General features: G+C 42.8%; 1 long non-coding RNA gene across 1 annotated transcript in view; it reads left to right on the forward strand.

Moving 5' to 3' along the window:
- LOC146856885 (uncharacterized) overlaps window positions 1-16,238 on the forward strand; it is a 255,242-nt gene that overhangs the window by 191,210 nt on the left and 47,794 nt on the right. The window contains exon 2 of the long non-coding RNA XR_014979514.1: window positions 7,338-7,717. This is a non-coding gene — a long non-coding RNA (uncharacterized LOC146856885). The remainder of the gene's footprint in view (window positions 1-7,337; window positions 7,718-16,238) is intronic.

Here is a 16,238-nt window from a genome sequence, read left to right on the forward strand (position 1 = left end):
ATGCAGTGCTGTATAACAGTAATGATTGTATTGATTCCCCTTGATTTACAATGATTTTCTTTTCATAATTTTCCCACATTCCTGAACGCACATATATGAAAATGCCAATTCTTATTACACAAAAAAAAGTATTCAATAAGAAATCTTTCATCCAATCAAATTATCGTCCTGCAACAAATTCTGGTAAGTCTTTGCTGGTCAGGAGGGTGTTGTGCTCTTAATTTCACTGCTGCTAATTACATTCGGATGCAGGTTTCTGGTGATTGTTGGCATAGCTGTATTTAGTTTTAATTTGTGCCACCCTGGCAGAAGTCGTTTTATAAGTGCCTTACTGTAGTTCAGAGAGTTTGGTGCCCAAGGTTCATGCACACAACAATTAAGCATACGTTTCAATACAGGGTTCGATCCGGTTCAGGGATAGGGGGCAAGGATCCTATAAATATAAAAAGCATTAGAGATATCCCTAAAAGCCATGGATTTGAATCTTTCATATACCACATGCGCATTCTGGGTATGTGTAACCAATTACTCAGTTAGAGTACTGGTCACAAATACCCAGAGTAAGCACAAGGTATATGAAAGATTTATTCAAATCTATGGTTGTTGGGGATAATTCTGATGCCTCTAACGTGTAAATTAAATAAGCATTGGCACAGCCACTATGTCTGGCATTGACTGCCAGCCATTTTACAGTTCTTGGTTTGTTTCATCATGGTTTTTGCAAAAACTTTTTTGTTTGAGTAGCTGTTGGCCCTCTAAAAAACATTGGAAAATGTCAAACATGTTTTTGGGTCTCAAAAAAGCATATATTACTCCCTGGCACTGAAAGGAACTGCTTTGTGTGTGGATGTGCTCCTTGTGAAAGGGCAGCATGCTGTAGCTCACAGTGAAGTCAGCTAACAGCTGCATAGCCCCTTGATGCATGCTCCAGTGGGTGGATGAAAAATGGGAATGACACAACCACAGATGAATGGATGAAGTGTGATTTAAGACCCCTGTAAGTAACTATGTCAAACACATAATTTTAGTAAAATCAAAAGGTCTTAGCTAACACAACTCTAAAAAAAAAGCCAGTTATTCTGCTATTGGTTGTCAGCCATTTGCATTTGGGTAGGAAAGAAAGGAAAGAAGAAAGAAAGAAATAAGATGAAAATAAAGAAGGGATGGAATAAAGAAAGAAGATGGGAAGAAAGAAAGAATGAAGAAAGAAGACAAGAACAAAGCCAAGAAGACAAGAAAGAAAGAAATTAGATGCAGAGAAAGAAAGAAAGAAAGAAAGAAAGAAAGAAAGAAAGAAAGAAAGAAAGAAAGAAAGAAAGAAAGAAAGAAAGAAAGAAAGAAAGAAAGAAAGAAAAAAATTGTTATAAGTGCTGCAAATTAAACACCATGAAAGCCAGTTTTCTTCTAGGGCAAATTTTTATTAAAGAAACATTGGTGAGTCCAGAATAAATATGTTCTGAAAAATTGTCCTGTACGAATTCACAGGTGTAACATTTCAGCTTTTGGTTTGTGCATAGTAAAAAGAGGATCCAATAATACTGAATAGGTTCAAGCGGACTGCAATCTGTTCAACTATGAAATACCAGCAGTAAAAACACAATGGACACTCCAAAAATAATTTACAGCAGCATTCACAGGAGACAGGATTGGATAAAGCTGGAGGTGTCCTGTGCTCACATCTAAAAGGTCAGGCTCTAAACACAAATGTAGCTGTAAATTCATTATAAAGTAAAAACAAAAACATTGTCACTGAAGGGATTTGCCTTGTGTGCAGATGTCCTCCTTGTGAAAGAGCAAAATACAGAACCTCAAAGTGAAGTTAATCGGTGGCTGATGTAGGCTGACTCATTCCCAATTCTGGATGGTGTAAGAGTGGAAGTGTTAGAATAAAAGGAATCCTGCTTATGCGTTATTACATGTATGTTAGCATTCATGGCACCATTTTACATGCAGATGCCATTTTGGGTTATAATCGAACCATATACTCTGCTATTTCTGAGAAAAGGCCTCAGTTAGGTTCTGTTTCTCCAGGTTAGGTTTTGCTTCGCTAATGAATACACTGTTCCTATTAACGCATATCTTTCCCCTTTGATAGAAATCCTCTCCCATTTGTCTAGTGCCAGGCACGGGCAGAATGACCTTCACTGTTAGATAGTGTGCACCAAACTGCAGAATCAAAACGGTTTTTTTTTTTATTCCACTGTTCCGTTGCATCTGCTTAGAAAATTCCATTGTGGATGTGCTTTTATTAGATCTGAAATATAAATAATGTATCTTTATGCTTGCCGATGTCAGTCCCTCTGCAGCACTCCTAAGTGACTGGGCAGACTGGGCTCCGCTCTGAGTGAAATCTAAATAAACAGATATTGGTTTGTATTCTCTACTGTCAGACCAACTCTTCATTTGATATGGAAGGCTGAGAGGTGGGCGTGAGTGACCTGGCTGATCCCAATCGGGTCACTTCCTTCAGTTCCTTCCGCGGACAGGGGGAGGTCGGGCCAACGTCGGGTTGGAGTGACGGATCAGGGATTGCTGTGAGAGGAGCATTGATTGCTCGCAGCTGCCCCTTCTGTCCTGCTGGATGGTGCCTCACCCAGTGGTCATTCCGAATGGAGTCCTAAATGGCTAAACCCTATGATCTGACCGTTTGGTCTGAAGAGTTGGCAGTGGAGAATTAGTTAGTTTGACTTGCATATATCAGGTGAGTTTGTTTTGGTTCTTTGTGGATATGGTACATATTTGGTTTGCATTTGGTGCGGTCTTAGGACCGTCTTTGTGGAAAAAAGCATTTGCAATTGCTTTGCCAGGCATACATTGTGAATTTGTTTTATTTTGAAGATTACTAGTGCCAGTAATTTTTGTTTGTTGTGCTGTTGTTGTTGTTTTGCAGATGCTCTATTGGAAGAAGCCAGCAAGCACCTTTAGAAGGCACTCCTAATTTTGATATGTATGTAAAGTATGGTCTTGGCCCTAGTATGTTTAGTACATTATGGCACAAATATACGAGGGACAATGCCGAATTGCAGTGGCCGTTAAGGGCATTTTTGATGAACAAAAGATTGGGTATTTACAGGAGCTGTTGTTTAAGAGGCGGAGTAGGCAATCTATGTTTGATTCCATCAGAACATGGCCGAAAGAAGCTAAACAGAGATGATTGAAGTCTGAGAAAGAGGCCAGGAAAGGAACAATGCAGACACTGACTCAGAAAGCTGTAGCATATGATAAAGAGAAACAGGAGAAGGGAATTGAATGTGAAGATAGGTTTCGATTGCATGTTGATAAATCCTATTTGGCTCAGGAGGAAACTGATACATTTGTGGAAGAATTGTTAGATACTCGTCCCCCGCCCCGTATGCTCCACAAAGGATATATCCCACTGTTCCTGTGCCATCACAGCCGCCTGTTACAGCTGTTCTTTCTGTTCCTGGGTCTACTGCTGTTGTTTCAATGGCTATGGCCTCGGCTCCTCCTCCTTCTCCTCCTACTTCTTCTGTTTCTTTGCTGTCTGTGGCAACGGTGACTGTTAGTATTCCTGCCACACCTATTGTTTCAGCATTACCTGTCCCCAGCTCTTACTTCTGCGATGCACCTGTTGCAGCGTGGAACATCAAATTCCCCCTTCGTCACAGATCAAATACCACAATAACAAATTTACTCAAATACATTCATTGGTGGGGCCCATAACACCAACACTCATACTTCATTGATCTGCTTCCCTAGAGGAATAAGTTTCCAAACGCTGACATGAAAGGAATATCTTTACCTAAAACCCTAAATGCATCGAATACTATATTAACTCCAACCTTGTGATATTCCCCTCATTGGGAGATGAATCATTTAGTTGTTTTGTAGTTTAGTGAAACCATTCAGTTATCTATACTCTACACTTTATCCTAGTTTTCTTTTTCAAATAATTGACACAGCACATTTATCAATTAACCAAATATCATTTATCTAACAGAAACGCAAATTGTTAGAAATCATCATCCAAACCATAGAACATCATATTTACCTAATCTGGCTAATAGTCGTCCTCTAAGTCGGTCAAGTCGTGGAAAAACCTTAAAATTCATCAAAGTCAGGCCGCAATTCAGTCTCTCAAAGATTCAGGATAACAGCTGTCTAGCAGTGTCACCGTCCTCTCCGTCAGCATAACGTCAGGAAATCGGGTTCGTCAAAGAAGGAAGAGTTTTTTAGTTCATTTCCCTACCTACTTTTATAATGAAATTAATGTCAAAATGTATCAAGATTGGGGTTTTAGAAAGTCCTCATTGGTGGACATGGGGTCAAGCGGTAAAGTTCTCACATAGTCCGTAAAATGAAGTCATCGCACTTGCTGGTTCCGGTTTTAGGACAGTTCATTGTATTATCGTTGGCGAAGCTCCCAGAGTGTCCTTGACAAGAACATCATCTCCTGAGGTCAGGACTAGGCCATTGTTGTTGGCGGTGATGCATGCACACTTCACCCAGAACCTTGTGTTGTCAGGAGCAGTCACGTTATATGTCTCGTTCAGCCATCTTGGATTAGGCCGAAATGGTCAACTTAAGCAAAACAAACACAAAAACGTAATTAAAACATGGAAATGGCTAATAAAATGTTAAACCCTCACTAATTCCCTTATGTGTAAGTAATTATCTCGCATAATAGCAATATTCAAAGCGTTTATACTCACTAAATGATGCGCAACTTACAATTACATCACAAAAGCAACATTTATCATGCAATATTCTATTTTTCTACTATCAATATGCATACATATGTTAATATACAATTAGTTTAGCCATGCAAAGTGCAATTCCCACGTGTAATTCTTTTATTAATATAATTGGTAAGTCTTTCACTACAAACAAATTAATAAGATTACTATTAGTTGATTATTCAGATTAATGTAAACATGCAGAATGGGGGTGTATACAAAATTTTGTACTGCCCGCTCCAGCACACCTGCCAGCAACGATTGTGCCTGCTACTTCAGTTGCTTCTCCTTCTCTGATTCTTCACCCACCTATGTTTGTAAGTGTTGAAACACCAGTTCGTGAGTTTGAGGATAGAGACGTACCAAGATTTTATGAGCGTATGGTCCCTTTTGTGCAGTCTGCGTTGGGAGATAAAGAGATGAAGGTGGTAGTCGATCAGGCTGTGGAGTGGGGTCGTAATCCTATTTATCGTGTGGAGGATGTTTGGGACGTGATGAAAGATTATTAGCCCTTTGTACAGCAGAATTCTTCTAAACATATGTCCTCCTCGTTGAATAGCCTCTGGCAGCAACACTTTGGAGATGATGTGTCACAAATTTTATTTGACATTAGAGATCATGTGTATGCCAATGGTTTGGATCCAAGCTAAGTTTTTGGGAGCATCACTACATTGGTTGCTTAAAGAGGCAGGTTGCATGGTAAGAGTTCCGCCACGGTGTCTCAGTTTCTGATGAGAGAGGTATCTCCTATATATCACCCAGAGATGCCAGAGTTAACGAATGGGAGAGGTAATGTTACTCAAGCGGCAGTGGCGGCCAGGTTTTAAGAGCAATGGGTTTATACCCCGTGGAAAAGAAGTGTTGTGCCTTAAGATTCATTTGCCTGATCCCAGGAAAAATCCTACTGCTTATTATAAAGAATTGACTGAAACTACTTCTTCGACGGTAATGACCCTTGCCGATATTGAAAAGTTTTTTGGTCTTCTTGTCCTGGTTGATATTTTGAGGCAGGTCCATACTCAAGATCATGTTTCGGAGTTGGGTGGTACATGGGATCAAATTAAGGTATGGGACCAGGAAAGAAAGGCAGGTGGTAAGCATCAGGCAGAGATACTTGCTTTTCTAGGCATCATCATCACATACATGCATTCTCTTATTCTGCCGCAGAAAGTCGATTGGGACAAGTTAACGACTTGTCGTTCAAAGAAAGATGACAATGTATCTGACTTTTTCACCCAATTTGAGGATGTATTGCTGGATTACAGTGTGTAGGATTTGTCTATTGAGGGAGCTGTTCCTTTGTTTGTCAACAGGTTTGTTTCTAATCTACTTTCTGAAATTGTGACTCGTTTGCAGGCTTCTGAAAGTACCTAGTCTAATTCTTCCCCTTCTGTTATTCTGAATATGGCTCAATATTATGAACATCGGGATAACAAAGAGAAAGAGAGGACAGAGAAAGACCATAAGCAAATAAAGACAAAGGGGCATATGTATGAAACCAAAATTTGGTCGGAAACGCTGCGAATCGCAAAAAACAGCGTTTGCGACTAAATTTTCGCAATTTCATATGTATGACACACATTCCTAGTGAAAATTAAGAAATCGCAAAATTAGCGATTTCTTAGGCTGCGAAACGTAAAAATAGCGAATATTTTTGCGATTTCTTAAATAGCGATTTTTTAACTTAGCGAAAATCGCAATAAGGATATCGCAAAATAAGAATTCGCTAACAAATGTATGAAAAAGTCGCTAATTGCGATTTCACGAAATTCGCAAATTAAGAAATTGCTATTAACACCAATTGCATGCAGGTGGTAAACAGGTGCAAGGTACTTAAACCACCCCACAATGCAACAGACCCAACCACAATGGCAGCAATGTTCGTGATAGCCAGGAGGCTGCGTATTCGGGCTCTTGCACAGAGGAGAATGAGACAGGAACATATATTCAGGCTGCGCATCACTCTGTTACAGCACACTGAAGAGGACATCTATGACAAGTACAGACTGCACCCACAGACCATAATGGACCTGATTGAGGAGCTGAAACCCTACTTGGAACACCCTACACGCAGGACACAAACAATTCCCACACATGTGCAGGTCCTGTGCTCCCTTCACCTCCTGGCATCAGGGAGTTTTCAATGGGTAATAGCGAAGGTTGGTGGGGTGTCACAGAGTGCACTTTCGCGCTTCTAACATGCCTTTCTAGATGCTGTGCTACAGAGGCTCTCACATCACATATACTTCCCCACCACCCAACAGGCATTACAGCAAACAAAACTGGACTTCTACCAGATTGCACGTTTCCCCCACGTCATTGGCTGCATCGATGGGACCCATGTGGCCATCACACCCCCATCAGCAACTGAATATGTCTACAGAAACCGGAAATGCTACCATTCCCTTAATATACAGATGGTGTGCAACGCAAAGTATATCATCACTGACATTGTACCCAAATACCCCGGCAGTACACATGACTCTTTAATCTTTAGACACAGTGGAATACACAGACGTCTGAGTGCTGGAGAGTTTGGGGAGGGATACCTGCTAGGTAAATACATGGCACACATCAATACATCCACTACATCACTTGAGGAGGGGAACATTGACTTACCTGTTGTGTCTATCCCTGCAGGTAACAGTGCCTATGCAGTGCGGAACTTCATCCTGACCCCATATCTGGATCCTGCAAATGCAAGTGAGAGGAGCTACAACAGGGCACACAGATCTACACGCAGCATCATTGAGCGTACCTTTGGAATCCTGAAGAGCCGCTTCCGGTGCCTGCATGAAAGTGGAGGCGCACTGCAATACAGCCCTGAGACCTGCTGTAAAATCGTAGCAAGCTGTGCAATGCTACATAACATGGCAATGAGGAAAGGCACCACAATTGATGTGACCGATACAGACACATCGGATGACGATCGCCCTGCTCCCCCTGTCAGACCTGCATCAGGAGTCGGGGCAGCTGCTGGACGCCAGAGACGAACTGAGATCACACAAAACTACTTCTAGGTGAGCAATGATGACATGAGAAAAAAAAAGCTTGATATTGTGTGCAGTGTTTATTCACACTTCACAATAATGAAAATTGTAGCTGTCCTCAGCACATGTTATGCACACAGTGCAGGTAAGGCACAAGTAACTGTGCACACAGCACAGTAGGGTTTCTTCACCCTTGTTGCATTAAGTGTCACCGCACAGTTCACCTCCTTCGGTGACGCATTGATGGTGTTTGGCGTCCAGTCTGAGTGCCCCACATGGTGTTCCCTTGTCCTGCACCCTGTCTGGCACTGCGCCGTCTTTCTCCTGGCAATGTAGGAGTGATGCTGCTCCTACTGGAGGTGTCTTCACTCTCGCCAGAGGCCATGAGAGCGCTGCCACCTGCGTTGGCCGTCTGCAGCTGCTCCACAGCACTGGTGACCTGTGCAAGTCCACTGGCTATGTCCTGGCAGCAGTGCGCCATTTCAACCTGAATAGTGACGCTTCTGCATGTGAGAGTGCTGGTGGTGGTGCAGAGGCGGTTCACGGCCTTGGTATAGTTGTGAAGGCGTGCATTGGCACGTCGGCCAGCCCTATCACTGGCAGCTTGGTTGTGCCTGAAAGTGTCACATAGGTCACGGATGGCACCTGCCATGGCCATGATGCCCTCCCCCATGTTTTTCTGGTCCTTGTGGATACGGCATAGCTGCCTATTGATTGACCTGAGTGATTTACTTTGCAGGCGCTGTTCCTGCAGCATGCTGTGTTCCAGGCCTGAAAAAACTGTTTCTTCGGCTTCAGTGGCAGTGCTGCTCCTGGGCCTTGACCTGCGTGTGTCCTGTGGTCGGCTCCTTGGCCTTGGTGTGTCCTGAATGGGCACATGTGACACACTCTGACTCCCCTCTCTCCTGTCACTGTCCTCCCCTGTGGCCGGTAATTCATCCTCAAATGGAGGCAGTGGGGGCTCATGTGTGCGCTTCCTGTGCTGGATTGGAATGAGCTCTGTTTTGTCACTGGAGTCCCCAGGATGTGCAGGCTCCTCTCCCTCAGCGCTGTCTTCACGTGCCCTGGATTGTGCTGTGGATGTAAAGGGGACTACATGAGTTTGTGTCTTTGTCTGCAATTAGCAATCAATAAAGTTCATACAGTTTGTATCAGCTAACCTCTTACACTGTATCATTCACTTATCCCCAACCCACATGTTCCATTTGATTTCCTTTGTCTCATGGACACACTGTCAGACATAGTACTACAAGTCCCATGATGCACTGTTGGGTGTGCTGTAAGACTTGGGCAGGGATGACATTTTTTGAGGTTATTCACCGCATTTGGGGAAGTGTGCATGGGATGGGGATCAGTGCAGATTGATTTTGCATGCATCTTACCTTGGCTGCTGGATGCAGGGTCGGAGCTGTCTATGTCAGCCACACCACCGACGCTCTCAGGCAGGAGAGTGGACTCCACAAGCTCCTCGTGGGGTGTTGGATGTTCTGCTGTGGATGGTCCTCCCCCAGTCTGGTTTGCGTCCTTCAGTCTGGCTGCCACCCTCTCCTTCGACCTCTGGCACATGTCATACCATCGCTTGCGCAATTCTTTGATGGTGTGATTGGTCACTCCCACTGCATTCACCTTATTTTGGATGTCAAGCCAAATTTTGCGTTTCCTCAGCTCTGCGATACATAGAGCCTTCTTGCAAAAAAGGAGCTCATGGCTGCACACCATCTCCTCAATGAGGACCTCCTGCTCCTTTTCTGAAAGCTTGTGTTTCCTCTTCCTCTTCTCTGCATCCTTGCCCTCCTGTTGTTTGTTGGACTCCATTGGTGGTTGCTCTCTCCTGGGAGGCCTCCTCACTCTCTCCAAGCAGCCTCTGGGTGTGGCTCAAGTGAGCAGGTGCAGGAAATCACTCCAGTTTCCTGTTTGTGATGTCATCAGGCTGCACCTGGATTGCAGATTCCCGTTTTTGCGATTTCTTAATTTGCGAATTTCGCAATTAAGAAATCGCAAATGAGGTTTCTGAGAATATTTTGCGATTTTTAAGAAATCGCAAAACATTTGCGATTTTTTTTTTTACATCCCGCTTTGCGAATCTCAATTTGCTAATCGCAAAATATCGCAAATTGGGATTCGCAAAACGGGAGTTTCATACATATGCCCAAAGATTTTGTTGCAACAGGCATCTCTAGAGAATGGTAGAGGACATGGTGGTTTTGCCCGACAACTTTCACTTACTGGTAGGCAGCCGAATACGACGCCTTTGGGGCTGAATCAGGGTGACTATTGCAAGGAAAAGGGTCATTGGTATGGCGAATATCCTGTGCTTTTGCAAAAGGTAGCGGTCCCTTGAGGACGAGGTTCTCGTGGACGGGCTTGTGGAGCTGGTAGGGCTGATAGGGCTCAGAGCCCTACAGCCTCACAGGGTCGTTCTTTAATTATTTTGATGATCCTCATGATGGGCAGTATCATCATGATGATTATGATGTGACTGCAATGTCTTATAGCTAGGACAGCAAGGGACAAAGTGGGGGACCAGTTCTGAAACCTGTAGATAGGCGTGGTCCTTATGTAATAGCGGACCTGCAAGGTTCAACTAAGGACTTTTTGGTGCATACAGGTGCAACGAAAAGTTCTTTTTCTCAAAGTATGACCCCTGGAGCGGCTCTGTCTGGTCATATTAATGTTTTGGTAGGTTTTTCAGGTGTACCAGTTGTGAGCCACATTTCAAGACCTCTTGCATTGACTATCGGTCCTTTTACTGTGGATTCCTCATTCTTGTTAACATCCAAAATTGGGGAAAATTTGATGGGTTTGGATTTGTTGAAGAAGTTGCATGCTAAGATTTATTGTTCCCCGGAAGGTGTTTACATGACGATGGGTCCAAATGTGAGTACTAGACATTGTCTGTCTCTCCCTCTTCCTGCTGAAGTTGATGACATACCATCTACTCTGTGGGCAACGGATGATAAAGATGTGGGATTGTTGCATATCCAGTCGATTTCAATAAAAGTTAAAAACAATGCTATTCGGCCTCGTATTCCTCAGTATAAAATATGACAGGCCGGAGAGCGAGCCTAATTGCAAATTATTCAGGATTTGATTAAGAAGGGAGTGGTTGAGGAGACGTCCGCCAATATTTATAAGAGCCCCATTCTTCTGACCTTAAACAGGCACCCTCAGGTTCTCCTGATGATCATGAAGATGTGTATCATTTCGTGATTGATTTGCGAGAAGTAAACAAAATAGTATTTCCTCAGATTGTAGTAGTCCCGGAAATTACTACACTTTTGACAATGATTCCTTCCACTGCTCAATTTTTTTCTATCATTGATTTGAAAAATGCGTTTTTGAGTATTCCAATTCATCGTGATAGCAGATATCTGTTTGAGTTTACCCTAGCTTGAAAAGCTTTAGATTCTGTCAAGCTCCTCAGGGCTATACTGAGAGTCCCAGTATTTACAGTCAGGCTTTGAAAAGTCAATTGGATTCCTTTTTGCTTCCTACAGGTAATGTATTGGTACAGTATGTTGATGATCTCCTTATCGCTTCCGATACAGAGCAAGGCTGTAGAGATAGTACAGTTAAATTGTTGTTGCATTTGGCTCATCATGGACATAAAGTTTCTCTTTCTAAATTTCAATATTGTTGGCAGGAGGTCACCTATTTAGGTCACCTACTATCAAAGGAGGGTAGGTGGTTCACTCCTGAGTGCATCAGCACCATTGTTAAAATGCCTGTTCCCCAAACTCTGAAAGAAAGTGCACGCTTTTATAGGTATCACTTACTATTGCTGGCAGTGGATACCTGGTTATTCGCTACTAATCAAACCCTTGCTTGCATTGACGACTAAAGAAGTGCATGAACCTTTGCCTTGGACGTCGGGATATCAGCAGTCTTTTTAGCAATTGAAAACTGCACTTTGTTTGGCTCCAGTACTTGGCACCCCAGATTATAACAAAACATTTGTATTGTACGTCCATGAGATGGCTGGCTGGGCGCTTTCTGTTTCAACACAAGAATTTGGAGATATGCAATGGCCGTGTGCTTTTTTCTCTGCTGTACTTGATCCAGTGGCGAGAGACCCCGAGTTATCTAAGAGTTGTCGCGGCTGTGGCCGTTTCGATCAGACAATCGTCTGGACTTGTGCTAGAGACTGATCTCACAGTCATGGTACCCATTCTGTGGATACACTTTTGAATAAGACAAAGACACAGCACCTCACCAGTGCACGTCTGACTGGCTATTAATTAACGTTGTTTGCTAATCACATCACAATCAAAAGATGTGCCACTCTGAATCCAGCCACATTACTGCTCCTCCCTTCTGAAAGTGATGAAGTTGACAAACATGATTGTATCTTCCAGATGGAAGAAGAGATGATAGGATGGGTTGACTTGACTGATGTTCCCTTATCTGACCCACAAGGGGAACTATATGTTGATGGCTCTTGTTTTAAACTACCAGATGGCACCACTACTGCTGTTTATGCTATTACTACACTGCGTACAGTAGTAGAGATATCACAAGTCCCTTATCAGTCGGCTCAGGCTGCTGAATTTGTTGCCCTTATATGAGCTTGTGAAGTGAGTGAAGGACTGGTTGTCAACATTTATACAGACAGCCAGTATGCCTTTGGGGTCACGCATAGTTTTTGGTGACTCTGGGCAGAGAGAGGATTTCTTACTTCACATGGCACTTAAATTCAGCATGGGCATCTTATATTGAGTATTTTGTCTGCTTTGACACACCCTAAGAAATTGGCTAAAGTGAAGTGTAGTGCCCATCGGAAAGTCACTGTCAATGTGGGGAGGGGGAATGCTTTTGCAGATCAGACAGCTAAAGAAAGGCCCGGACTAAGATGAAAACATATTTTGAGGCAGACCCGGCTAGGTGGGTGCCTAAAGTTACTATGTTTGAAGATACACATATAGAGTGAAGCCACAATCAAAGAGTTGCCAATATTGCAGGAAAGTACAGCACTATTGAATGATGAGGGATGTTGGATTGATAAATCAGGAAAGCAGAGATGGATGTTACGTGATGAATATGTTTTTCCTGTAGTTACGATGGCCCATGGCCCAGCTCATATTAGTGCTAAGGGTATTTGCAAGTTGTTGGACCCTGTATGGCAGAATGATTATATCTCGAAGACAGCTGCACACTTAGTGAAGTACTGTATGGTGTGGATGATGCACAATCCTCAAAAGGGTACACCCACACCACCTGGTAATTTTGGACCACCCACTTTTCCTTTTGCGGTCTTCCAGATGGATTATATAGAATTAATAATAATGATAATAATCCATATTTGTAAAGCGCGAACAATCACCCGTAAGGGTCTCTAGGCGTTGGAGGCCGTCGGGAAGATTAAGCAAGCTATTGCCCAGAGTCACATGGTGCTGGGCTATACTGCCGCCGGCGCTGTGGATCGAACGGTGATCCCCAGATTCCGAAGTCAGTCGCCCTGGTCGCGGCGCCACACCTCTTCCACCAGATTAGAAAGATGAAACAATTTGAAGTATGTTTTAGTGGTTATATGTGCATTCAGGAAAAGGCTTGAGGCTTATCCCACTATTGACAATACAGCCATTACAACTGCAAAGGTACTCCTGAAGGAGTTCTTTCCTTGTTTCGGCTTTCCCAGTTTGATCTGGAGTGATAACAGAAGTCATTTCAATGCAAAAGTGATTCAATTGATTGGTGATGGTTTGCTCATAAAGCAGAAGTTCCATGCTGCCAGCCACTCACAGTCAGCAGCTTTGTTTGAGAAGTGCAAGGGTACTCTCAAACTGAAACTGGCAAAGATTCAGGAAATCACAGGGTTAAAGTGGACAGATGCCTTACCGTTAGCTCTTGTGTCCACAAGAACAACATCACATTCTAGGACAGGATTGTCATTGTACGAGGCCGTGTTTGGATGCCCGTCAAATGTCTTGGGCATTCCACGTCCTCAACTGTTTTCGAATATTGAGTTCCCGTTGTTGATTGACTATTTTTGCCACTTAACTGAAAATTTGCGTTCTATTCACCAACAGGTCCGGTAAACCCTGCTAGCTACACAACCGAGGGGCCCGGACACTACATTCAGCCTGGGGACTACATACACATCAGAAATTTCCAGGGAAAGAGAAGTTTGGAGCCACATTGTAACAGACCAGAACAGGTCCTTCTAGCCACGCACACTGCAGTCAAAGTTGCTGACCGCCAGAACTGGATCCATGCGACTCACTGTCGCAGTGTCTCCGTGCCTTTGTCCTTTGATCGGTGGGTGAAGGATGGAGTAGGAGAATCAGAGTGTTAGAGGGTGCCTCAGTTTGCCCCCTTCAGCAATGCTACAATGACCTGGACGTGAACAGATGAGGAAAATGATGAAGTGCTGAGTGCATTAGTTCCTCCGGAAATAAAAGCTATCCAAGAACCACTTTTTGATGATCCTTCTGTGCCTGGAGTCACTAGGTACAACTTGTGCCCTCGGCTGGGGGAAGAGCATCAAAAAAGAAGTCAGATGGACTGTGTAAGTTAGGGTGTACTTTGCTATAGGTACCAAAGCAGTTAGTTTAGGGTGATGAGAAAATTGTGTACTATTTTAGCTTTGGACAGGATAGATCAAACGTATCCCCTTAGGGATATATTATCTTGGTTGACGTGGAAATACGAGCTTAGGATAGAGCAAGCTCCACTGCCGGTGGTCAAGAGCGCCAACGTTTTGATGAGCAATAGGAGCCTGTTCCAGTGAGGCTCTTATGGACACTGGGAACTTGTGTATTTCTCTTGCTTGTATTTCACCCCCCAATTCAGCATTCGTAATGCATTCCTTTGGAAGAATGGTTGCTGAGAAAGAGCAGCCAGTGATTTTCCCTGTTCACACACATGTTTTCTGGTCTACAAAGAAAAAGTTCTTGTGTGCTGTTCTTGTGATCTAACTGCTATTGGTTTTGGGTGGGGTGTCATGGGTCTTGAAACATAATCAGGATGCAACATTGTGCACCAATGGTAAGATTACTCTTCAGGATCGGCAGAAAAGAATGACACTGAGCAAATATATTTCTAGATACACATAAAAGATTTTTGAGAGAAGGTACAGCTTGTTATCCTACTGAATCTGTCATAGGTGTATGGACTGCTTACCCATTGTCATTTGTCAATTATACGTATACCCGCCCATCCCAGTTCGTAGAGGTGAGTTTGGGATGGGGAATCTTGGCCCCTGTCATATATATCATAGGAAGCCACGAGGAAGAGGATATCCAGGGTGTGACAATAATATGTATTGTGATAATTTGTATATGAAAGAACAGAATGTTACCTTAGTAGGCTGGCATTACCAAGATTTAACAGTCACCCGGAAAGCTGGTTATTATCCTGCCTGTTGCCCGATAATAAATAGTACTGACTCATTTTTGTATATCAATTGTTCTGGGATAGTATTGTTCAAAAATACGATTTCTTTAGCAAAACATAAGGATCTGAGTATATTTAGAATGACCACCAGATATGCTCCAGTAGATTATGAAGGACCACTTTATGCACATACAGGATTTAATTTCCTATCTAATGGTACTTATTCAAATGTTTATAATGGCACAGGTGATGTTGCTCTAGGAATGGCGCTTCCCCTAGGCGTGCCTTGTAAGTACAGTAAACCAAGTGAAAGATGGGTAAATAGAACGTTAACTGCAGAGTTCTGTGATGGAGTGACAAATTTAGAAATAAACAAATATAGTAATGGGATCACTTTTGGATACATTCTCTCCTCCATAATTATGTTTGGCGGTACTGCTATGGGTAGGGGTGAGAAAGCTAGAGATTATTTTGGATTTAAGCTACAGATATTGTCTAACTCCATTGTAGCAGCTTTACATGACATCACCACTCAATTGGAAAGTATGCAGATTTATTCTGAGCAGACTAGATATGCAGTTGACTTCATTTTGACAAAGAGTGGTGGTGTGTGCACTGTAGTAGAGGACCAATGTGTAGTCGGGATTAAGAATATAAACAAAATATCAATAAACAAATATTAGATATCTTGGAGAATGTCAAAAGAATGGAAAGCGGAAGTTGGAGTTGGTTGTTGTTTGGCAATTGGGCTTGGAGTTTTTGAATTAATTTATCTAGATGTAGTGCTGATACTTTGGTGTATCCTCATTCAATGTCTCCCATTCTGTTGATCCAATTGCACCACTCTATTCCTCACAAAGAAAATGTCCATTCATGATACTAATGCTGCAATCATGCTCCAGAAGGACATATGCAAATTGATGAGGGCATTTTTTAGACTTCTTCCCTCCTTACTGTTTCCGTCCCTGATCTTGATGATATGGACTGTGCACAGCCAACTTTACTTCTGCTTTTATAAAATGTTTATCTCATGCTAAAAGGAGGGTCTGTTTGAATAAAAGGAATCCTGCGTATAAGTTATTACATGTATGTTAGCATTCGCGGCGCCATTTTGAGTTATAATCAAAATGTATACTCAGCTATTTCCGAGAAAAGGCCTCAGTTAGGTTCTGTTTCTCCAAGGGTAGGTTTTGCTTCGCTAATGAATACACTGTTCCTA

The sequence above is a fragment of the Triturus cristatus genome, chromosome 3_2, assembly GCF_964204655.1.
Source record: "Triturus cristatus chromosome 3_2, aTriCri1.1, whole genome shotgun sequence".
Classification (NCBI taxonomy): Eukaryota; Metazoa; Chordata; class Amphibia; order Caudata; family Salamandridae; genus Triturus; species Triturus cristatus.